Raw genomic sequence first — 24120 nt, forward strand, 5'->3', positions numbered from 1 at the left:
GCAAAGGAGAAATACTGTACTTGAATTTTTTGAGCTATGCAGACTTCATACTTAGATTGTGGAGTTTCTTTGATTCTTATGGGAAAGACTTTCTTCCTAATAATTTTTGAGTACTTTATATTTTGTTTGAAAACATCTTGTATGTACGTAAAAAGAGTGGATACCCATTTTCAAGCACTTAAAACACTCCACAGAATCAATGGGAAAGGACACCTTTTTTTTTTATTTTAGCAGGTATAAACAAAAAATATGTGGGATTGTGTATAAAATTATATTTTACTTTATGAAAATATTTTTATATAACAAGATTTAAAATGCTAGCAAGCTAAAAGCTAGCTTTCTTTAGTCCTAGTGTATTTTCCCCCAATTTAGTCTTTTCTAAACATTTACCTCTGGTTTAGAATACAAAATCTTATATCCTGAGAATCACAGAATCCTCTAAAGATGTCTTAGTGAAACTGGGGTGATCGTAGGTTTTTATTTGTCTTGTGCTTCCGGAAATGAATGATAGTTTAGTTGATATGGGAAGTTGGTGTGTTTTTATATTTTTAGAGTGGGGAAACATACTAAACTTTGAGGGGTTTTTTGGTTGCTGGTTTTTTACCATATGTTATATTACTAAATTCCACTTTGATACAGAATTTAAATTTTGCTACTTCTCAAAATCAGTTAAGACTTTTCAGTTTTACCTGCCCATCTTTACATGGCTACTGTAATGTATGTTAACTCTGCATATGGCAAATCCTGTACCGAATTATAGCATCTTTCCTGAGTGCGTGTGTGTGTGTGTGTGTGTGTGTGTGTGTGTGTGTGTGTGTGTGTGAAGGAAGAGGGTGATGTTTAAATACTTATCAAAACATGAGCTAAAAAAGAGGTAACTTGTAATCCATTGCTATCTTTGTATTCAAAAGCTGTTCATTCCCATGATACTGGATCTATACTGGTTGTAGTGTTATTTATAGGCCTCACCTCAGTTGTTTGTAGTTTTAGCAGCCCTCCCCTCACATTTTCCCACAGGATTCCATAATTTGTAATGTTAAGCTAACCCATCTCTGTATGGCACTTCTAAAAACTATCTCTAAGTCAGGAATATAAGGTTAAGTAACCAGTAGAACATGTTACATAGTAAGTATAACTAGCTTTTGAAGATTATATTACCCCAAACCTTATCTTTGCCCCTGCATCTTGTAGAGCTCAAATAGATGGACGCACAGCAGTCACAGCACGCTTGTTTATGTAAGCACATAGGTCCATGACAGTTAAGTGCTGGTTTTCAAGTATTATGTTCATTGCAGAGAGACGATCTACATGAATGTAATGGAAGGGGCACATCATACTAGGTTATTAGGAAAGGTAAAATTGGAAATCTGGAATTGTAGAAGAAAAACGTATGCTTTGGAGATCTGGAAATAGAAATCCAAGGAGTCTAGTTTGTTCCCTTAATAGCAAGAGATTGGATACATTAAACTACAGGTGGGGTCAGCTTCCACCCCAGGCTTGTGCCTTCCTGCATCTTCTTGTTTTACATAGAGATCTCTTTAAGTTAAGTGTTGCTGTTATTTGTGAACTTCTTACCAGCACAGCTTCCACTTAAATGTTAATACTCTTTGCCATTCATGTTTTCATTTCATTGAACAAGAGCTGTCAGCAGAGTTCTGGGTACATAGAGGATATTGTGCTGCGTCAGTCTCACTGGGTACAGAGCAGAGTCCCTTCTGAGCATAGCAAAATAAGGAATGAAAGTTACGTGCTGAGTTTGTTGGATTATTGGTAGCCTGTTACTGAGTTGTATTTTAAGAGTCTATGCAAACTAAAGCACCTGGACCCATAATCTGCAGTTGGACTGCTGAATTCACGTAACCCCGATTCGTTTCATGGGATTGTGCAGCTCAGGACACATACCATCACCGAGGACAGCATTTTCTCAGCTGAGTCTGCAAAACAAGAATTTCAAATTCTCTGCAAATCTGAATTTCATACATAAGATGCAACTCTTTTTCTCCCCTTTGCCTTTGTCATTTCGTTTTTATTGGAATTAACTCTTTTGTAAAGAGCTTCTTCTCTCCCCCCTCTGACACTCCCATTTGTACTGTTTTGTTTTTTATTTTTTGGGTTCTTTGTCTTTTTTTTTTTTTTTTTGCATTCTTTTATTTTGCACTTCATTCTCTGCATTAGTAAGTACTAAATTAAAAGTGGCAGTCCAAAAGTATGAGAAGTTTCCTCTTCTCCCTTTCCTTATTGCCTACATGTTCAATAGCTAATAAAATAGTTGATTGGTTTCTTTGAGTGGCTTTTTGGGGGTATATACTTTTTTTTTTAATGTGCATATGTGGTTTTGATATGTTTTTATTTTCTTTCACTTTGTAAACTTTTTCTGATAGTGAAATTCTGTCCTGTGAAAAATCTCTTCCACCTGCCCATAATTGCCTGTGTGGGCAATAGGTACAGAGTAGTTATGTGATGTTTCTTTTTTGGAAGTTGATGGTGATATTGAGGGGAGAGCAGAGTATGTTCTTTTTAAAAATGTGTACAAGATGTTTTTGCTGCTATCTTGTGGGTGTCATTTCATTTTGCACTTAATTCATCTTTCCCATGGATATGTAAATATCTAATGAACTGTGGAGGTCCAGAAGTAGGACACATGTCCCACTTACCCCTCTCCATATTGCCTGCATGGACAGTAGCTAATAGAGTAGCTGTGGGTGCTCTTGTCTTGATCTAGTCTTGGGGGCTCGGGCTTGTATATCGTTCTTTCAGGTGTGTGTGTGTGTGTGTGTGTGTGTGTGTGTGTGTGTATGTTATGCTACTTTTTTACATTTCATTTTTATATGTCCCTTTGCATGTATGCATATATACTTAATGAAAATTGAAGTTCAGAGTATGACAGATTTCCTCTTTTCTCTTTTCCTTATTGCCTCCTTGGGCAGTAGCTAATACTTTGTTTTGTTTTGTTTTGTTTTGTTTTTGAGGGGGGATGGGAAGTAGGGTATGTACTTAATGTATATAAATAAGTTTGGTACTACTTTGTATTACTTAATTCATTTCGTACTTTGCCCTTCTCAGAGGACATTAAAGTACCTAATGAGACGTGGAGGTCCGGATGTATGACAATCTCCTCTTGTACCCTTCCCTTATTGCCCATGTGGGCAATAGCTAGTAGAATAGTTGTTGGAGTGGGGTTTGGGGGGAGGGTGGGGGTGGGGACAGGGATGTGTACATGTTGTATATACCTGTTTTTACTACCAAGTTGTATTATTTCATTGGGTGCCCACACTGGAAGGTACCCAATGAACCATGGAGGTCCGGATGTATAACAATCTCCTCTTCTCCCCTTCCCTTATTGCCTGCATGGGCAATGGCTAGTAGAGTAGTTAATTAGTTTCAGGGGTTCTTTTGTGGGCTCGGGGGTAAATACTTTTAAATATATATATACATGTATATATATATCTGTGTGTGTGTGCACACACACACACATTTTTACTTCCTTATTACAGTATTTCACTGGGTACCCAGTCCTTCACTTGGACCCGTAGGTTCCTAATGAACCGTGGAGTTCTAGATGGATAGCAATCTCCTCTTCTCCCTTTCCCTTTTTATCTACATAGGCAATAATTTTAAAGTAGTTCGGTTTTTTTTGAAGTTTTGGTGTGTGGGAAGGGACAAAGGGCAGAATATATACTTTTGAAAACTGTATATACAGTGTTTGTTACTATATTGTGTTATTCCATTTTGTACCGCGTCCCTTACTTGGACGTGTGGGTACCTAATGAGACGTGGAGGTCCGGTTGTATGAAAATCTCCTCTTGTCCCCTTTCCTTATTGCCTCTGTGGGCAATAGTTTAGAGTAGTTTTAGATTAATTTTTTACTCTACCACTCCCTCCCTTGAGAGGGTGGGGATATATACTCTTTTCAATGTATATGAATGTTTTTGTTCCTTTTTTCTGTTACTTCATTTTGTACCTAGGTCTCCATGGATATTTAGGTACATGATGAAAATTAAGGTTCATTCTATGAAGAAAATCTCCTCTTGGCCCCTTCCCTTGTTGCCTATCTGGGCAATGACTAGTGGTGTAGTTGTTTAGATGGGTTTTTTTTTGGCAGGGTGGTGGGGGATTTCTGGGTTTACGGTTTTAAAAATGTATATAAATGTCTGCTGCATGTTTTTTGTTTGCTTTTTTGTTTTTGTGGCTTGCTGTTTTACTTCAACCAGGTTTGTTTATTGGTTTGTTTGTTTGTTTGGATTTGTAGATCTCAAATGTAGTGCAGAGGCCCAGATCCGGAGACATGATAAACCTTTTCTCCCTTCCCTTATAGCCTGTGCACAATTGTAGGACTTGGTTTCTGTTTTTTGTTTTAGAGGTTATTAATGGGGAATGGGCTTATTAGATAAGATAGGTGGTTTTTTTAAATGTATATAAATGTTTCTGCCTCTTTTTGGTGTTCATTTCGTTTTGAATCTAGTGCTTCTCATGACTATTTAGGTACTTCATGAAAGTTGCGATTGATTCTATGAACAATCTCCCCTACTCCCCTTCCCTCATTGCCTGGTGGGCAGTGGTAGAAGAATAGATGTTTCGTTTCTTTTTTTGGAGGGGTGGGGGGTGGGGGAAGTCTGTGTGTGTGTGTGTGTGTGTGTGTGTGTGTGTGTGTGTGAATTTTTTAATGTATATAAATGTTTGCTACATTTTGTGTGTTATTTCACTTAGTAACCAGTCCTTTGCTGGGACTTGTAAGTACATAATGAAACACGGAGGTCCATACGTATGATAAATCTCCTCTGCTTCCCTTCCCTCACTGCCTGCATTGGCAATAGTTTTATAATTTGGGGTGTTTTTTTTTTTAGGGGGAGAGATAATTTGGGTGGGTAGTGGGGAAAGGATAAGGATAGCGTACAAACTTTTAAAAAATGTATATAAATGTTTTCGTATTAATTGATTTTGTACCTACTCTTAGCATGGATGTATAGGTACTGAATGAAAATCGAGGATCAGTGTATGACAAATCTCCCCTTCTCCCCTTTCCCTTATTGCCTGTGTTGGCAATAGTGAGTAGAATAGTTGTGTGTTGTTTATTTACTTGGCTTTTTTTTTTTTGGAGGGGTTTCTATTTTTGGTAGGGGAATATTCTTAATACATATGAATATATTTCCTTTCATTTTGTATTTAGTTCTTCGCATGGCTATCTATGTAGGGACCTAAAGGAAATTGAGTTTCATAAATTGACAGTTCACTTCTTCCTTCCCCACATATTTCCTCATTTATCAGTGGCTAGTATAGTTGTTGTTCTGTGCTTATTTTGTTTTATTCTCTAGGAAATATGCCTTTAAAAGTATAAATATATTTATGCGCATATCTAATCTGCTTCCCTCTTTTTTTTTTTTTCATTATTTTTTGTTAATACTTAGTCCCTTGCAGGGCTGTGCATGGATCTAACAAAAATAAAGTCCCACCAGATCCCTGTCCTGTGACTTGAGAGGCTTTGGGGTGGTGTAACTAATGGCTAACAAATGTACAGCAAATAAGATGGGAGCAGACACTTGGACATGGTTGAGTTGTGAAAGCTAATCAGGGTCAGCATTTCTTACATTGATTCAAACTGAAGGAAAGGGTGAGACGGGACCTGTACTGTGGAAATTCCAGAAAGGCAAGAGGATCATACTAAGTAAAAAGTGTGTTTAACGTTCATTGCTGATTAATCTTTTAGTAACTGGTAAGCCAGTAAAAGTGCTGCCTAGAACTCATTTGAAGACCCTTGAGAGTAGCTTCTTTTGGGGGCTGGAATTCTGATTTATCTACAGAAGTCTCTTGCAGTTCTATAGATAGCATATTCTCGTGTAGCCAATAAAAATTATTTTGACTTTTGGAATGAACTTTTTGAGTTATTGCCATGGTTCTAGTGAATAACAACATGGGCCCAAAAATCATTCCCTTAAGAATTGGGGGGCTAGCCCTCCTGTCTTTCAACACCCATCTATGGGAGGGCAAGTTGGTCCTTTCTTACCCAGAGCTCTTCTGTGTGGCTGCATCTCTCCCTTCCATTCTCCATTAGCTGGACCATTCTTGTTGTTGTTGTTGTTGTTGTTGTTGTTGTTGTTGTTGTTGTTCTTCTTCTTCTTCTTCTTCTTCTTCTTCTTCTTCTTCTTCTTCTTCTTCTTCTTCTTCTCCTCCTCCTCCTCCTCCTCCTCCTCCTCCCTCCTCCTCCCTCCTCCTCCTCCTCCTCCTCCTCCTCCTCCTGTATTAGATGTTATACTCAAGTACACTTAAACATGTAAGCCGGTGTTGCCTCATCAGCTCTATGTTTTTGCATGCATTTCATATATCCAGATGTGTGTGTTCGCTTTCTTGAATCATATTGACTCTTCATCCACCACATGGTAAATGTTAGGACTCCACATTTGTCTGTATCAAAGAAAATGCATGTGTAAAATCCCTCACTCCCTCCCTACCTCTCTTTCTTTCCTCCTTGTTTTTTTTCCTTCAAGCTTCTGAGCAATCTTTGTTTCTAATGCTGAAGGTTTGCTATATTATTTTGTTCTATTATATATATTTTTTAGAAACGTTGCTAGATAGGACTCCTAGAACATTTGCGAAGAGATGTCATTTACCATATCAAACTCTCAGGTCCTAGTGTTGAAATATTAGCCTGTACTTTGCTTATTTATACCTGCTGCTGTAGAAAAAACAAAAGTTTGTTCATGACACATGTAATTATGATCATAAATAAGAGAGAAAGGGACACCTTTTTGAAATTAGTCATGGTAGTCATTAGTGATATCTCTGAGCAGTTCTTAATTTGAGATACTTCAAAGAAGTAAAGGTCATGGATTAGCTGAATGAAATGCTCCAGAAGTTGCGCTGTATAAACCATCAGTACAATAATACACTTGTATATGTATGTGTGTGTGTGTGTGTGTGTGTGTGTGTGTGTGTATATATATATATATATATATATATATATATATATATATATATGAAATGAGAATTACAGCATAATTGGAGCATTTGCATTAATGAGCAAACTCACGCTGAGACAAACTTAGTCTCCTAGCCGTCTTGATTAAACCCAAGTGTTCTACGTTGCTATGAAGAGTAGTAGTCTCTTTCAAACACTTTGAAAAGTAATTATTTGGAAACTTGTAAAACTATTACATTTTTGTATTTAGACACCTATACGGATCTTCACTTCTTTGAATCTGAGCTTGTGGGTGGAATTCTAAATTTGTATCATAACCTGTCTTTTGTGGAAAATTTTGAAAACAGTATGTGTAATATAATATATATGCAAATTGTGTTGTGTCACTTGTAAAGGGAAAAGGCTTATTTTTCTTTATACTTCTGATAACTTGTTTTGCATATGACCAGCACTGACTGAAAGGCATGTGTAATTGCAAACACTGTTGCTTTTTCTTTTTTGTGAAATGAAAATAAAGTATTTAAATATAAATACTGTGTGGACTATTTGGATAAATAAATTGTATATATAAAGTGGTACATCTTCTCAGATTATATACTCTACAAGGGTAATGACTGTATTCACTGTATTGCATTATTTGTTTTTTACCCCACTAGTACCCCAGTATCTCTACTGCCTGTAACTCAAGGTTTCTCAGGCTCACACTGTTTGATATCTGGGGCTCTCCCGTGCATTCTGTGATGACTAGCAGCATCCTTGGCCTCTAATGCAAGTAGCAAATATGGGCCAATGGAACTTCCCCCACCCCCAGTGTGACAACGAAAAATGTCTTAAGACATTGCCAAATTTCTCCTGTGATGGGGTGGGGTGGGGATTAAAACTTTCAGTGGATGCATGGAGAAGGGGGCTCAGTAATAGTTATATGAACTGTAGGGCAAGTATTTACTTTTTAGACTGAATTGCTTCCTATAAACACCCAGTACCAGTTGATACAGTAATAATTCAGTACCTAAATCAGAATGAGACATGTAACTACTTATGCCAGTGAAACCAAGGAACACTTACTATCTGAAGGTGAAAGGACACTAAATGTTATCAAAGGACACCCCTTGCTTTGATTTACATGTGGTTGGAGTGGGAGTGCACAGCTGTTATCAAGGGACACTGCGATAGTTATGTTCCTGGTCATGTCTACAAAAGGAGTTTCTCTGTTCTAACCCCATGAGTAATCTTGAGAATTGAGAATTTCTTAGGCTTCCAGATATGAGAACTAGAACCAATATTCTCTTCCAGTAATTGTTAGGGCTTAAAGTTGGGCATTTTAGAGCAAATACAGTGTCTCTTAATCCCTTTACCCAAAAACCTGTTTCTGGGGACACAAAGAAACCTTGAAGCCATACCTTCTTACAATCTCCTATGGTGATCATTAATATATTGGAGAATCAACAAAGTGAAGGCAACCCACTGAATGGAGAAGATATTTGCAAGTGATCTGTTTAGAGGTTAATATCCAAAATATATGAATAACTTCTACAACTCTACACTAGAAAACCAAATAATCTGATTAAAATGGGCAGGAGACCTGAATAGACGTTTTTCTAAAGAAGACCCGATAGCTAGCCAACAGATACATGAAAAGATGATCAACGTCACTCATCATCAGAGAAATGCGAATAAAAACCACAATGAGATATCACCTTACACCTGTCAGAATGGCTAATAGCAAAAAAAAACAGGAAATACCAAGCGTTGACAAGGATGTGGAGAAAAAGGAACCCTCATGCACTGTTGGGGATGTAAATTAATACAGCCACTATGGAAAACAGTATGGAGGTTCCTCACAAAATGAAAAATAGAATTACCGTATGATCCAGCAATTCCACTACTGGATATTTATCCAAAGACAATGAAAACAATAATTTGAAAAGATATACACATCCCTATCTCTATTGCAGCATTATTTGCAACAGCCAAGACATGGAAGGAACCAAAGTGTCCCCTTGATAGATGAATGGATAAAGCTGTGGTATGAACGTTATTCAGGCATAAAAAAAGAATGAGATCTTTACATTTGTAACACAATAACCTAGAGGTTATTGTGCTAAGTGAAAGAAGACTGAGAAATACCATGTGATTTTGCTTATAGGTGGAGTCTAGAAAACAAAGCAAAAACACACACATAAACACAGAGAACAAACTGGTTGGTGGTTGCCAGAGGGGAGAGAGGTAGGGGAATGGGCAAAATGGGTGAAGAGGAGTGGGAAGTACAGGTTTTCAGTTACAGAATGAATAAGTCATGGGGATGAGTGATATAGCATAAAGAATACAGTAAATGGTATTGTAATAATGTTGTAGGGTGACAGGTGGTAGCTAAACTTGTGAGCATATGTATGGAGCGGTTCATTCACTATGTTGTACACCAGAAACTAATGTAGTATTGTGTTGTCAACTAAACTTCAATAGGTAATAGTAATGTACTGGGGTAATGTTCTTAGGAATTTTGATTTTGATCAAAACCTTCTGGTTACATTTTTTATGCTTTTTTATTCATGGATATCTGCAGTAAACAGTTGAACTAAAACCCATTATAAATGTAGAGAAGAGGGGCGACTGAGTGGCTCAGTCGGTTGAGCATCTGACTTTGGTTTAGATCATGATCTTGCTGTTTGTGGAATTGGGTCCTGTGTTGGGCTCTGTGCTAAGAACTCAGAGCCTGGAGACTGCTTCGGATTCTCTGTCTCCCTCTCTCTCTGCCCCTCGCCCACTCACTCTCTTTCTCTCTCAAAAATAAATACACATTAAAAAAAAAACTTTATTTTTCAAAATCATTTTTAGAATCCATGCACAGGAGAGTTTGATTTGGTTATATTTTCTTTTTGCTTTACTTCAATTCATACCATAAAGCCCTACACACCTCCTGCAACACACACACACACACACACACACACACACATACACAAACACACTCAAGCATCTAGTGCTTCCTAAAACTTGTGAGTTGAACAATTGACTTACATGCTATACAGGAGTGTTATTACCAGAGAGCAAAAACATACTTTAAAATCATCATCACAGCCTACCTTCTATAGTCAATAATTAATGATATGTCTCCAATGCTTTCTGCTTGTTCTTCATTTTTACTATGTACTTCATTTTCTTATGGATGGCCATCCAATCGATTATGTGATTGTGATTTCTATTGTTGGCTGAGCTGAATTATAATCAGGACTTTTGCTTATACATCTAAAAACTTTTATTCTTACTATGCCGCTCATTTTTTTTGAAGGAAGAATGTAATGTAACATAGTAAAATAACCAAATAGAGTGGTGAAAGTAGATGACGTTGCCATAGTTGAACTGTTGAGCAGGCCACACCAGGAGGCAATAGATTCAAAGAAGTCAGGGACAGACAAGAAGCCATGTCAGCTTAGGAAAGGCTTATTTATAAAGGGGACTCGGCGTGTTGCTTATTCACATGCCATTTGTATAGAAGCCAAGTGTGGGAAACAAGAAGCCCTTTTGTTCCATGTTTTCTCATGCTGCTCATCTATGTGAACATAGCCCATGTGATCCTTGGTTGCTTCATCAGGATTATACATTGGCTGCCCTGGTATTTATGGCTGAGTATATCTTCATTTACTTTGCCTCCTAGCCTTTTGTGATTTTTAACTTGACCAAATGCTTGGAATGTTAGTATTTTTACATGGTAGCAAAAGGCAATGATTTCTAGAAATTTAAATATTTGAAATGCTGTGGAACATAGACTGGCATCAATCAGGACTGGAACTGGTTCCTGGTACAGTGATTTTCCACTTGTCTCTTAATTCCTATTAGCCTCAGTTGTCTCCATTAATAAAACAGAGATACTGCCTACCTTGTGAGGTTGTTAGCATTAAATAAAATATCTATAGGGTGTCTCTGTGGCTCAGTGGGTTAAGCGTCCAACTCTTGGTTTCAGCTCAGGTCACAACCTTACAGTTCTGGAGTTCGAGCCCTGTGTCACGCTCCGTGCTGAAAGATTCTCTCTCTCTCTCTCTCTCTCTCTCTCTCTCTCTCTCTCTCTCTCCCCCTTCCTTGCTTGTGATTTCTCTCTCTCAAAATAAATAAATAAATAAACTTAAAAAAATAAATAAATAAAATATCTATGAATTACCTACTACAATGCCTGTAAATATAACAGTGACATGGTAAATACCACTGCCATTGTTAAAACTGCCTGCTGTTTTCTGGGGTGTATGGATGTTAACACCATCAGTTACAGATGGAAATGAGTTTTTTAATTGAATATGGTTATATAACTTGACAGTTAGGAAATTAGGGAAATACTTTCAGTCTAATCCTCTTAGTAAATTTAAGCCTTAAATATGCAGATTTAATTTGAGAGTTATTGTAGTACATTAGAAAAAGCATGAAGTTATATAGATTTCACTGAATTTGGTTAATTATAAATAAGTATGAAATAAAATCTTGATTATTGCCTAATGCAATGGTGGTAATGACACCTATTTTGCAGTAATAACATCAGGTACAGGTATACAGGAAATAGATCTGGTACTTCGTATATGCTCGTAAATACTCCTTTTTTTCCTTTCAATAATTTATTTGCCTTCAGTATGCAAAACAATCAAGCATGTACGAGTGTCCATTCTACCTAGAAAATATTGTGTACAACTTTGGGCATGGCAGAGAAATTGGCCAAATGTGTTAAGATCTCTCTTAGTGCTAGAAAGAACTTTCCATATGATACAGTCTAATTCCCTAATTTTACTGATAATGTAAGGGAACTCAGAAGCTCTGCCTTAGCTATGACCCCCAAATATAACATTATATGTTAAATTTGTATATGTGTTTGTATTAGAAAAAGTTTGTGTCGCCTTTGAGACAAAGGATGTGCAAATGCCTACAGGATACTATTTCCTTGGAAATAAGAATATTAGAATTTACTGTTGAAAGAGGTGTTTCATTTTAACATAGAGTGTGGAGCTAAAACTATCCTAATATTTTAACTTTAAACTCAATAATGTGAACAATCTACCATGATTTCGAAAGAGTAGATATATGGTATATTATCATATGCCCTTTTTTGTCTGTTTGAACTAAGTGGGTACAAGAAAGTAACCTCTCTCGGGTGGAAGATGCTAATGTCAGGGAGGTTCAGAAAGACTTCTCTCCCCGCCAAGGGAAATATCAGGGAAGAGGTAGGGGTGGTTAAAACAGTGGTGAGGTGCCAAGTGCTGTAATGGTTGATAGCTTCACCAACTACAGGTAGAAGATGAGGATGAACCATTTTCCTAAAGTAGTTTGAAGTCAGCCTGAGATGGGCCTTTTGTCCTTGAGTGGGCTGTAGAATCCTTGACTGTGGGTGCTGACTGCTGTCTTTCTTATGTTTCTACAGACTCCCTGTTGCCAGAAGGTCAGGAACTTAAGGAAGTTTACAGTCGTGGGAAGAGACAATATTAAAACACAGTTTTAAAACCATCCACTTGACATATTTAGTCTTTACTGGGAATTGGGTAGGGGGAAATAACCTGGATGTCAGTTGACCTTCCTCTGCCCTGCATCCATGCCCATGGTCTCTTTTCTGCCTTGAGCAAACCTGGGCTTAGAACCTAATACCTCTTTAAGATTCCTTCCCACAAACTCACTATAGCCAAAGCATTACTGAACAATGCAGATTTTCCCTAGGATTCTATAGGGGAGAATCTCTCACATGCCACAACGAACAGCTTCATCATCGCTTGATATTTCTCTTCTCCAGAGCCTCTCCTTTACCCTGTTGTTTCTGTGGGATCTTTTCACTTCCTGTAATCATCCAAAACATGCATGCACACAGCCACACAGATACACACACGTGCACCTTGCTGACTGCTCACTCTTACTCCTAGACATCTCCTTGAACTTGAAATGTCTCTCCTCCGTGGCATTGCACTTTGGCCGCCTCACCCAGATGCACATGGCCAAGTGCATCAGGAGCTCAAGGAAACTAATGGCCTGCAGTTAGCAGCTGGTCCCTTGATTTAGTGGACCCGTACAGATGGCTTTTTGCTATTTGGACATACTCCTTGGAATCTTATCCCTTACTCAAAGCAGCTTATCAACTCTTTATTTCAAACAAGCACATTGTTCTCATAAAAAGAAACTTTATCTCTCTCTTTTGACTGGCAACCAATTTCTTCCTGTTTTTCTAAGCTAATATGAAAATTGGCTTATAATATCTGAGCACGTCCTGACTTTGGGTGAGAGAAAGCAGCCATAAGTTGAACCGGTAGAAGAAGGAAGCCAGGCCATGTTTCTCAAATGTTTTTTATGGCCCATTCACTCAATAAATATTTGTAATCATCCACTATGCACCAGGCCTTGTGCTAGGTGGGTACATGATGCCTGACTCTAATGTGAGCAGCTGGCTGCAGCTGGGAGAATGCCACCTGGACTTTATAAACACTGGCTGCGTGGTGGGTGGTAAATAGTTGAGGGCAGTTGGGTTCATGAGGAACAGAAGTGAAGGGCGTCCCCTGGGAGGTTTTAAGCTACGATGTAGGTAGTTCTGCAGCCACCTCAGAAACAGCAAGCGCCTGGAGTGGAAGGGGGTGGGGATGGGGGTGGGGACACTGGCTCCCCAGCCAGAATTCCCCCTCCGCTCCTGTGGGTGTGTGGTGCAATGTGAAAAACGGAGACCTCTCCCCAGATGCTGCATGAGTGCCCACACGTCCCGCCTCATGTCACTGATTGGGAACCAAAGACACTTGATTCGCACTGAGGAACCACACAGGTATTCATTCCTGAGGGTGTTCCAAGTGAATGACAAGAGGCTGGAAGTTAATTGCCTGTTTCAGTTTCACTCCAGGTTTCCCTTAAGTTCTAATTAGCAATAAATGAGCTTGGCTCACCTCAGCCTACGTTGTGAGAATGCTTCCTTGTCTGAGTTGCTCAGGGTAGCCAGGCGAGAACAAGGAGAGTGTTTCAAGATAGACTTCTAAATCAGGGAGTCTCGATTACATCACAGTTCAATAAAAGGGAGAGGGCTTGTAGCTGCCTGCACGTTGAAAACTTACAGGTGAAGTCACAGAGTATGATTAATTAAACACGCCACACAGGAGACGCGCTGATTGTCTGCTTGGCTTCAGATGACAGGCACCGCGCCCCCTGTATTTCTGTCAGTGTCATCTAGCCTCAGGAATTCTAGCGGCAGTTCTGATCTTTGACCTCTCTGAGGTCCTTACCTTAAATTAAGAACAGTCTGCAGAGGTCTTTTATTTATTTATTTATTTATTTATTTAACCAATGAGAACAAGCTTTCGGATGCAGCTACCAGGATTACCTAGTTAATAATAGTAATGTGATGGGTGGCCGTGGAGATGCCAGGGGGACCACTGAGGTGAGCTCTCACCTCCAAGGACAGAAGATTCGGTGAAGTCCAGGAGAAGCTGACAGGTGTGCTGGGTCCTCAGCTGCTAGAGGGAATGCTTAATTCAATTCGGAACAGACCTCCCAAGTGACCTTTCCAAACCTTGTTTTTTGTGCTAATCCACAAAGGGTGGCGATTCACTGAGGAACTGCACAAAATACGGAATGCTTCACAAGTTTGTGTGTTATCTTTGCTGAGGGGCCATGCTAATCTTCTCTGTATCGTTCCAGTTTTAGTGTCTGTGCTGCCCAAGCGAGCATGGCAGAAGTCTTAGAACTTGTGATGCAGTGCCAGCAGTAAGTGGGTGAAAAACTCTGGTGGCTTCTGTCCTTGCCCAGTGCTCACCAGGAATGAACAAAAGCAGGTAAGAAGACTTGTTTGCTCTGAGATGGCTTAGAATCCTTGCAGCCCATGTGGAAGGCATCTGAGTTGTACAGACACTAGGGAAATTTGAGTCAATCATAACAAATCCTGGAAAATGTGCTCCTGTGAGAGGACATGAAAGAAAAAATGTTTCATGAGGACTGGCCAAAAATGGAAATGCTTTTCTCTGTTTGAAAGAGATGCTTAGCTAGCTCTAAGGATTTCCTACCTGCCTTCAAGGTGGCCAAAGCTGTTATCTGATTTATGTAGCCCAGAAATCTCCAGTAGCCAAGAAATGAGTTGGGCTGTCCTGAGTAGGACTTGCTCCAGCAGGAGCCCTGGTAGGTGGTGCTTTCCCAGGACAGCCAGATTCCATCTGAGAGGAGGCAGTGCATGGACTTGGGTGGAGGCTACCCCCTCCCACAGGTGGGAAAGTGCTGCCAGGTCTCTGCAGGCAAGGAGTCTTCTCTAGGATCTGTGAAATAAAGGTTCTTGTGGGTTAGGCAAGAAGAGTGTGGTCCTCAGAGGTGTTCCTTGGTTGCCTTGCTGATGGTTGTCCTGGGTTAGCCCATCAGCCTGCTCAATCCGTACTGAGGCTGATGTACAGTTTGCCATTAAATGTGGCTCCAAAGGACATCATACTGAGTATACAGAAGAGAACTTCAGCTCAGGGTCCTCAGCCTACAGCTGCTCTGGGAAAATATCCTCTCTCACTCCCTACCAGACCAGCTCTGCAAATAGTTGGTAGAAAAACAGAAGATACATTTAGACAAGACTAGTAAGAAGGATGGGTATTTGAAGGTATTGGGCATTGGACTTCTATTGGAGAAGGCAGTCTGGCAAACATGACCTGTGTAACTCCTGTGTAACCTTTTGTAGCTCCACTCTTCACAAGGGTTTGTTCAAGGTCATGATGTTTTGAGGCAGGTGCTTCATGATTTAGAATCCTAAGCTTATTGATGCTCCATACACGCTAGTAGTCCACTTGTGCAGACTCTCCTAGGAGGGTAAGAAGCATTCCTGGGGCAGGGTAGACTCTCCCTTGCTTTATGCAGGCCAGCCAGTGGCTGGGGATGGGGTGGAGAGAGACAGGTCGATCAAATCTTATAACATCTCAAGTGGATGGTGCTACTCAGTTCCCCAAATCCTTGTATATAACTCTTCTCTCCTTTCCTACTCTGGATAAGAAATAATTTCTGGCCCTAGCAAAATAGTAGAAGCAGAAGATATCACAAGAAAAGAAAAATACAAATCAATATCCTTTATAAATAGAGATGCACAAATCAACTAAATACACAAACTGAATCCAACAATATATATAAAGTATTATCCATTATGACCAAGTGGAATTTATTCCAGGAACACAAGGTTGGTTTGACGTCCAAAAATTAATGTGATACATCATATCAATAACACATAATAGAAAATAAAAACCACATGACCATCTCACCAGATGCAGAAAGAAACACTTGACAAAAACCAACACACTTTCATGATAAAACAATAAAGTAAGATGAAAGGAGAACTTCCTGAACTGCTAAAGGGCATCAATGAATAGCACATTTAGTGGTAAAAGACTGAAAGATTTTCTCCTACGATCAGGAACAAGACAATGATATCTACTCTCACTACTTCTGTGCAATATCATACTGCAGGTTCTAGCTGGGGAAATTAGGCAAAAACAAAATAAAACCAAACAAACAAAACAATAATAAAAGTCATCCAGATTAAAAAGGAATAACTAAAACTATCTCTATTTGTATATGAAATGATCTTATACATAGAAAATGCTAAAGTACCAAAAAAAAATGTATTAGAGCTAAGAAATGAACATAAAGGTTACAGAAGACAAGATCAATGTACAAAAGTCAATTGTGTTTCTAAACAATAACAATGGTTTCATATACAATGGCATCCAAACGTTAAAAGACTCAGGGATAGATTTAACCAAAAAAGTTCAAGATTTGTACACTTAAAACTATAAAACATTGCTAAAAGAAATTAAAGTAGACCTTAATAAATAGAAAGATCCCATGTTCGTGGGATCACTGAAACACTTAAAATTGTTAAGGTGTCAATAGTCTTCAGGGCACCTGGGTGGCTTAGTTGGTTAAGCATCTGACCTTGACTCAGGTCATGATCTGATAGTTCGTGACTTCGAGCCCCAAGTCAGACTCTGTGCTGGGTTCTGTGCTGACAGCTTGGAGCCTGGAGCCTGGAGTGTGCTTAGGATTCTGTGTCTCCCTCTCTCTCTTCTCCTCCCCAACTCATGCTCTGTCTCTCTCTCTGTCTCTTAAAAATGAATAAATATTAAAAAAAATTTTTTTCAAGTGATGTCAATACTCTTCAAACTTATTTAGAGATTCAGCACAATTTATATCAGAATCCCAGCTGCCTTCTTTGTAGGAGCTGATGACCAGATCCCAAAATTCCATGAAAACTCAAGGAACCCAGAATAGCCAAAACAATCTTGAAAGGAAAAAAAAGTTGGAGGACTCATACAACACAATTTCAAAACCTTCTACAAGGTGACAAGAGTTAAGACAGTGTGGTACAGGCATAAGGACAGACATATAGATCAATGGGATAGAATTGAGAGTCCAGAAATAAACCTATATACTTATGGTGAGTTGGTTTTTGACAAGGGCACCAAGACAATTCAATGGGGAAAAATAATCTCTTCAACAGATAGTGCTGGGACCACTAGAAATCCATATGTAAAAGAATGAATTTGAACCACTACCTCATACCATATACAAAAATCAACAATTAATTAAAATGGATCTAAATGTAAGGACTAAATGTATTAAACTCTTAGAAGAAAAACAGCTGTAAATCTTCATGACCTTGAATTAGGTAATGGCTTTTAAGATATGACACCAGAAGCACAGGCAACAAAAGGGAAAATAAATCTGAGTTGATCAGAATTTAAAACTTTTGTGCACCAAAGGACACTATCAAGAAAATAAAGAGATACACCAAAGAATGGCACAAAATATTTTTAAATCATATATCTGATAAGAGCTTGGTATCCAGAATATATAAAGAATTCATATAATTTAACAATAAAAAGACAACCCACTTAAAAAGTGTGTAAAGGGGGGTGCCTGGGTGGCTCAGTTGGTTGTCTGACTCTTGGTTTGGTCTCAGGGCATGATCTCATGGTTTGTGGGTTCTAGCCCCTCATGGGGCTCCATGCTAACAGCACAGAGCCTGCTTGGGATTCTCTCTCTCTCTCTCTCTCTCTCTCTCTCTCTCTATCTCTCTGTCTCTCCCTCTGTCCTGCTCACACACACATTCTCTCTCAAGATAAATAAATAAACTTAAAAAAATAATAAATTTAAAAGACGGAGAAAAATTCTGAATAGACGTTTCTCCAAAGGAGATACATAGTCAGCAAGCACATGAAAAGATACTCAACATCATTAATTACCAAAAAATGCAAATCAAAACTCTTTCATATTCACTTCACACTTATGAGGAGAGTTATACTCTAAAATATGGAAAATAATAAGTGTTGGTGAGGATATAGAAAAATTGGAACTCTCATACATGACTGGTGGGAATGTAAAATATAGAGGTCAGTTTAGCTTTTCCTCAAAGGGTTAAACATAGAGTTACTGTAAGACCCAGCAATTTCACTTTCAGATGCCCCAGAATTCAAAACAATGTTTATACAAAAATTTGTAGATGCATATGTGGATGTTCATAGCAACATTATTCATAGTAGCTAACAAGCAGAAACAACCCAAATGTCCACTAATTAATGCATAGGTTACTAAGGAAAGCAGTATATTCATTCAAAGAGTAATATTGACCTGTAAAAACGAAGTAATGATACATGCTACAACATGGATAAAGCTTGAAAACATTATACTAAGCAAAACGTGGGAGGAGAGAAATCTCATTGAGAAGGCCTAACAATTCAACTATTGTCTTCTTTCCTTCACTCTTCTGATCCTGGACAGCTAGTGCTGGAAATCTGAATGATGTGCTATGTCATATCTGTGAACTACAAATGCCCAACATTGCTTCAACAGCCTTTCTTAGAGAACTTGGTACTTAAGCTTATGGTTGAGTTATGTACCTCTCTACCCCTTTCACTGTAGCTCAGTCAAGGTTGATTGGACTAGGAATGAACATGTGGCATAGAGGAAACAAATCACAATTTGGGTAGATCCAGTCAAGTTCTCCAAACTTCACAACATTGGGGCTTGGAGGGACTCAATTCATTAATTCACAGTGACTGGCTGGATTTACGAAGCTGATTTTTAAGGCATACTCTGCTGCAATGGTAGAGTGACCAATTCCTTCTGGTTTTCCTGAGACTTCTATGGTTTTAACACTTCCCTGGTTTTAACACAGGTATTTTCATGGTACTGTTTTTGATTTTAGTGAGGGATAAATTTCTTAGAAAACATTCATGTGATAAAGCACAAATTAGCACAGTAGAAGCTACATCTGTATTTTAGTATATGCCAGTTTCAGGCAAACAGTTTGTCTTTTCAGGCAAACTGTTTCTAGGGCAGTTTGTCACCCTAGAAGGGCACCATTGTAGAGCACGTATACACACTTGTGCAGAAATAGACAAGGGAAGCAGAGATATGAAAGCAGAGATGTAGACGTACAGGGTCAGTCAGTGAAATCAGTGAGAACTGCTGCCTTGATTCCTGATGATTTTCCAGTTCCTTCCTCTACCCACCTATTCATCCATTTATTGGACCAAAGTTTATTGAACATTCACCCTGTTTTAGGCAATTTAGTATGGCCAGAGATGGCCTTGAGGTCTGGGTTTACTTCCCACTTTTGGATTTTCCAAGATATCCAAAACCCTTTCAATAAACTCCATTTTATGTTCAGTAGGTCTCTATTCCTTGCAAGCAAAGTATCCTTAAAATACTTGTCTGCTAAAATGATGGAGGGGACAGGGAAGAGGGCAAGAAAAGGGTGTTTCAGCCTAAAAATTCTGCAACTTTGCATCAATGTGTACACTCCCCTGTTTATGGTATATGCCAACCGGTGTCTTCCTGCAAGACCAAGTTTGGGAACAGTGACACCCGTAGATCTTAATGGCTGCCAACAGGAAAGCTAAGTGGACATTTTGGACATGTGCCTTGGATGAAGAAAACTTCCAGGGTTGTTCTAAAAGTTCTCCAGTGAGTCCTGGATTTTCACGCTAGACCAGTGACTTTGAAATGTTTTTTACTTCTACCCAGAGAAAGACATATAGTAAATATAGCAGATATCACTATGGGTTATTCTGTAGCAATTAAAAGGAATGGACCAGAGTATAGATAATATATATATATAATATATGTATATATATTATATACATATATATAATGTATAATGTATATACATATATTATATATATTATATATAATATATATATAACAAAAACATTTATGTTTTTATATATAATATATAATATATATTATATATAATATATATAACAAAAACATTTATATTTATGTTTTTATATAATATATATATATATATATATACATATAACAAATATATATATAACAAAAAACATTATAATGTTTACCTGTGGGGGAACAAGGAGGTAAGTGAAAGTGGAGGATGGGGAATTAAGGGAAATAAAACAAGAGATAGAGCTTCTGCTGACCAATGAGAGGATATGAAATAAACTAATTCATGTAATTTAGATTTTTTAAAATACATTTTACATTGTAACCCAATACAGATATGTGTATGTTTAGCTGTAATGGATGTTTCACAAATCATTATTTACCTTCATTATGTTCAATATTCCCTACTTTGGTCTTCTTTGATTTTTTAAAATCTTAGTCACAACCCCTAAATTGTTTTCACACCTTGCTAATGAGATAGGACCTGTAGTTGGAGAACTGCACCGCACCTCAGTGAAAAGCACACTGCTCAACACTCTGTGTCTGACAAAGGCTCCAGAACCATTTAAGCACAGATGTTTTTGCAAAGAAAGGAAACAGTTTGCCTCGTTTCCATTTTTTACAGATACATTTTGGATTCAGTTCTATTTCTGTTTGAAGTTTAGAAGTACAATGTTGCAGGCAAAAAATGGTTCCCCCAGAGAAGTCCATGTCCTAATCTTAGGAAACTTTGTATTTGTTACCTTACATGGCAGAGGAGAATTAAATTTGCAGATAGCATTAAGGTTGCCAATAGCCAATGTTAAAATTGGGAGACTATCCTGTGTTATCTAGTTGGGCCCGATGGAGTCACAAAGGTCCTTAAAAGTGGAAAAGGTATGGCACCTGGTGGCTCAGTCAGTTGGGCTCCTGACTTTGACTCAGGTCATGACCTCATAGTTTGTGAGGTCAAGCACTACATTGGGCTTGGGGCTCACTGATGTCAGTGCAGAGCCTGCTTCATATCCTCTGTCCCCCTCTCTCTGTCACTCCCCTGCTTGCACTCTTTCAAAAATAAATAAGAAAACATTAAACAGTGGAAAAGGGAGACAGATCAGAAAGATGCAATGTGAACAGGACTCCACTTGCTTTTGCTGCATTGGAAGATGGAAGAAGAGAGCCACCAGCCAAGGAGTGTGGGCTGTGGGTTGACTCTAGAAGCTGGGGGGAAAAACAAAACTAACAAACAACAACAACAACAACAACAACAACAACAAAAAACAAGTACATGAATCTTACCTAGAGCCTAAAAAAAGGAATTCAGCCTTACCAATGCTTTGATTTTAGCTGGTGAAACCAAATCAAACTTCTGGCCTACAGAACTGTAAGACAATAGTTTTGTGTGTTTAAGCCACTAAAATTTGTGGCAATGTGTTACAGCAACAGATGCAAAATAATTTATGAGTACAGTTAGAAAACCTGGATCTATTCGATTGCTAAGAAACTGGTAACTACAAATCCCATAATTCTAACCTCTGAGGAAGGAGCTCTAAGCTTCAGATAAGTTTTACAAATGCAAGCAGAGTTGCTTGGCAACAAGAAAAATAAACAGTTTCAAGAGAAACCCACAGGAGATTGGAATCGCCAACGTCTTCCTGACTGTGTCTCTTGGTACAAACTTCTGTTTTTTATATGCTTTTAACTACTTTTAAAAATCCAGGGAGCGATTCAAAAGACATGTACAGATCATGATAATTTTTTCAAATATGGGAATTAATGGGGTGGTAAAAATTGAAGAAACAATGGCTCCTGGGGAATCCTTGAGTACTCTAAATCAGATTTATATCTAAACCAGCAGTTACTAATGTCTTTTGGGTCACAGATTCACTTGAAATTTCTTTTTAGAAAAATGTGCATATATACCTATACATATTTTGCATTTGTTTTACTGATGTTACAGCCATCTTAATCTTTATAAGCCCAAGCTCACAATCAGCTTGTCTAAATAGGTATTTTCATGATATTGCATTTGATTTTAGTGAGGGATAAATTTCTTAGGAATCATGCATGTGATTGAGCACACATTAGCACATTAGAAGTAATACCTGTATTCTAGTTAACTATGAGAGACTATATTTTTTTCAAAGGCTCTTTGTTTTTGTGGTCAGTAGGTTCCAGATCTAATACTTCATTGGGAAAGGATGTGGACTCTCAAATACTACAACTGTGAGTGCTGTGGGAGTGATTTTGTCAGCTGCAAGGCTCTGAAGTATCACTTTCAACAGAAGCATTTTGGAAAAGTTCACTATGAAAAATTTGGCCAAGAAGTCCTGAGGGAGAAGCTCCAAGATCACAGTAAGGTACAAGTGGGAAAAAGTAGGGGAAAACTTGGGGTTTTCCCCCACTTTTTCTAAAAAAAAACACTGCTTTTTATTTGTTGTTTTTGGGGATTAATTCTCTTCATGGAGATTAATTAACAAGAAAGTAGAAATTATAACAAAACTTCAGGTCCTAGGCCACCTGGTGGGATGAAGTAGTTAAAACGGCAAGTCTCAGTCCTGCTATAAAGGATCTGTCTCGTAGGGCTGCTGTTAGGGACACTCAGCAGAGTTCACTGGACACGAGTGTTGTATCCAGGGCAGCTGCTACTGCTGGAATTACTTTTCCAAAATGCTTATGTAGTGACAGGATTCTCACAATCCTAGACTTTTTACTTTTTTTTTTTTTTTTTTTTAAGTTTCTTTCTTTTGAGAGAGAGAGAGAGAGCACGAGCAGGGGAGGGGCAGAGAGAGAGGGAGAGAGATACCTCACAAACTGTGAGATCATGACCTGAGCCGAAACCAAGAGTTGGCTGCTTAACTGACCGAGCCACCCAGGCACCCCTAGAATTTTTACTTTTAATGGAAGCTTAGAGGTAGATAAATATACTTTCCCTCCTTCCTCCACCTCATTTTACAAATGAGGGAACAAAGCCCCGATTAGGTTAAATGATTTTTCTAAAGCCTCCAGAGAGAATAAAAAGAGCCGGGATTTTATTCTTCTGATTTTATAAAACAAAACCTGGTGATATATATACATACATATATATATATATGTATATATATATATATGTATGTATATATATAGCAGATAGATATATCTTTTTTTCCCAGCACTGTAGTTCTCATGGTTCATCCATTAATCTACAGTAGTTTTCTATCTATATCAAAAGAAGTAATGGGCTTTGCTATGTTTTGAAAACACAGAATGAGAATCTCTGTGCTCATGAGTGGGAGCATTTAGTGAGAAGCCAAATCAAGTCCAGCAGATCTTTCAAAGAGCTCTTATAATTCCTATGTTATGTGTTTACTTTTTCTCAGTCTTTACATGACAGGTCAACCATGGAGACACAGAAGCTCAATTGGGAAAATCTAGAAGAAAGGAATATAAAGCATATGGCTGCAGAAATATCAAAAACCTGCAGGATGTGTTCTAGGCACTTTGGAACCATCCTTAGTCGGGAGAAGCATGAAATACAAGAACATCACTTCACAGCCAGAAAAAGAGGTAAAAGAGAAGCCTGACTCTTTCTCTCTGTGTATATTTACGCAACATAGAAACCATATTTTGATTTTCCCTCAGTGCAAGGCTTTAGGGGTTGTTTCCAGGAATAGGTAATAGAGAACGATAGAGGATGAAACCAGATGTGGCTTGAGACTATCCTCTCTTGGAGTGGCAGGGACGAAGTAAAATTTTGCAAAGCCAAATCTGAAGAAGAAGCTGGGAAACCAAAGTGTCATTCAAAGAGACAACACAGTTCATGCAATTCTATGGGCTTTCAGTCAAAAGTGGGACAGCATCAGGAATTCAGGTAGGAGTTGGGTAATGGTCTATCCATGTCAAAAATAGCCACAAAACTAAGCTTTACACCTTTTCCTCTCATGTTTGTGGTCTGTGCTCTAAACTAACTTGTGGTTGCTGGTCTATGAAAGAATTTTAATCAATATAAATTTTTTCAGGAAATAATAATTGATTCTGGATACAGAGAGTCACTGGAAAGTAATCATTTTGTGATGAACTTCCCCTAGCGTAGTATATAAGTTGGATAT

At 38.4% G+C, this 24120-nt stretch overlaps 1 protein-coding gene, 1 long non-coding RNA gene and 1 other non-coding gene across 6 annotated transcripts in view; 1 reads left to right on the forward strand and 2 right to left on the reverse strand.

Moving 5' to 3' along the window:
* LOC102969445 (leucyl and cystinyl aminopeptidase) overlaps positions 1-14667 on the forward strand; it is a 101666-nt gene extending 86999 nt beyond the window's left edge. For 2 of the 3 annotated variants that reach the window (XR_006219133.1, XR_444552.2), the window contains exon 18: positions 12309-12391. The gene's annotated coding sequence lies outside the window, so the exon portion shown is untranslated. Of the gene's footprint in view, positions 1-12308; positions 12392-14548 lie in introns of those variants that run through there. The other variant, XR_444553.2, reaches the window with a different exon arrangement.
* LOC122239722 lies at positions 14163-21457 on the reverse strand. 2 transcript variants are annotated; one of them, XR_006219136.1, is made up of 3 exons: positions 21363-21457; positions 14911-15883; positions 14163-14804 (listed from the first exon to the last, which is right to left on the reverse strand). It is a non-coding gene; the product is annotated as an uncharacterized LOC122239722 (long non-coding RNA). The 2 variants fall into 2 exon arrangements; XR_006219137.1 differs by having other exon boundaries at positions 21332-21457.
* On the reverse strand, positions 14472-14578 carry LOC122232071. Its single transcript, XR_006209397.1, has one exon. It is a non-coding gene; the product is annotated as a U6 spliceosomal RNA (small nuclear RNA).
* Positions 21458-24120: the final 2663 nt, after the last annotated feature.

The sequence above is a fragment of the Panthera tigris genome, chromosome A1 (assembly GCF_018350195.1).
Source record: "Panthera tigris isolate Pti1 chromosome A1, P.tigris_Pti1_mat1.1, whole genome shotgun sequence".
NCBI lineage: Eukaryota > Metazoa > Chordata > Mammalia > Carnivora > Felidae > Panthera > Panthera tigris.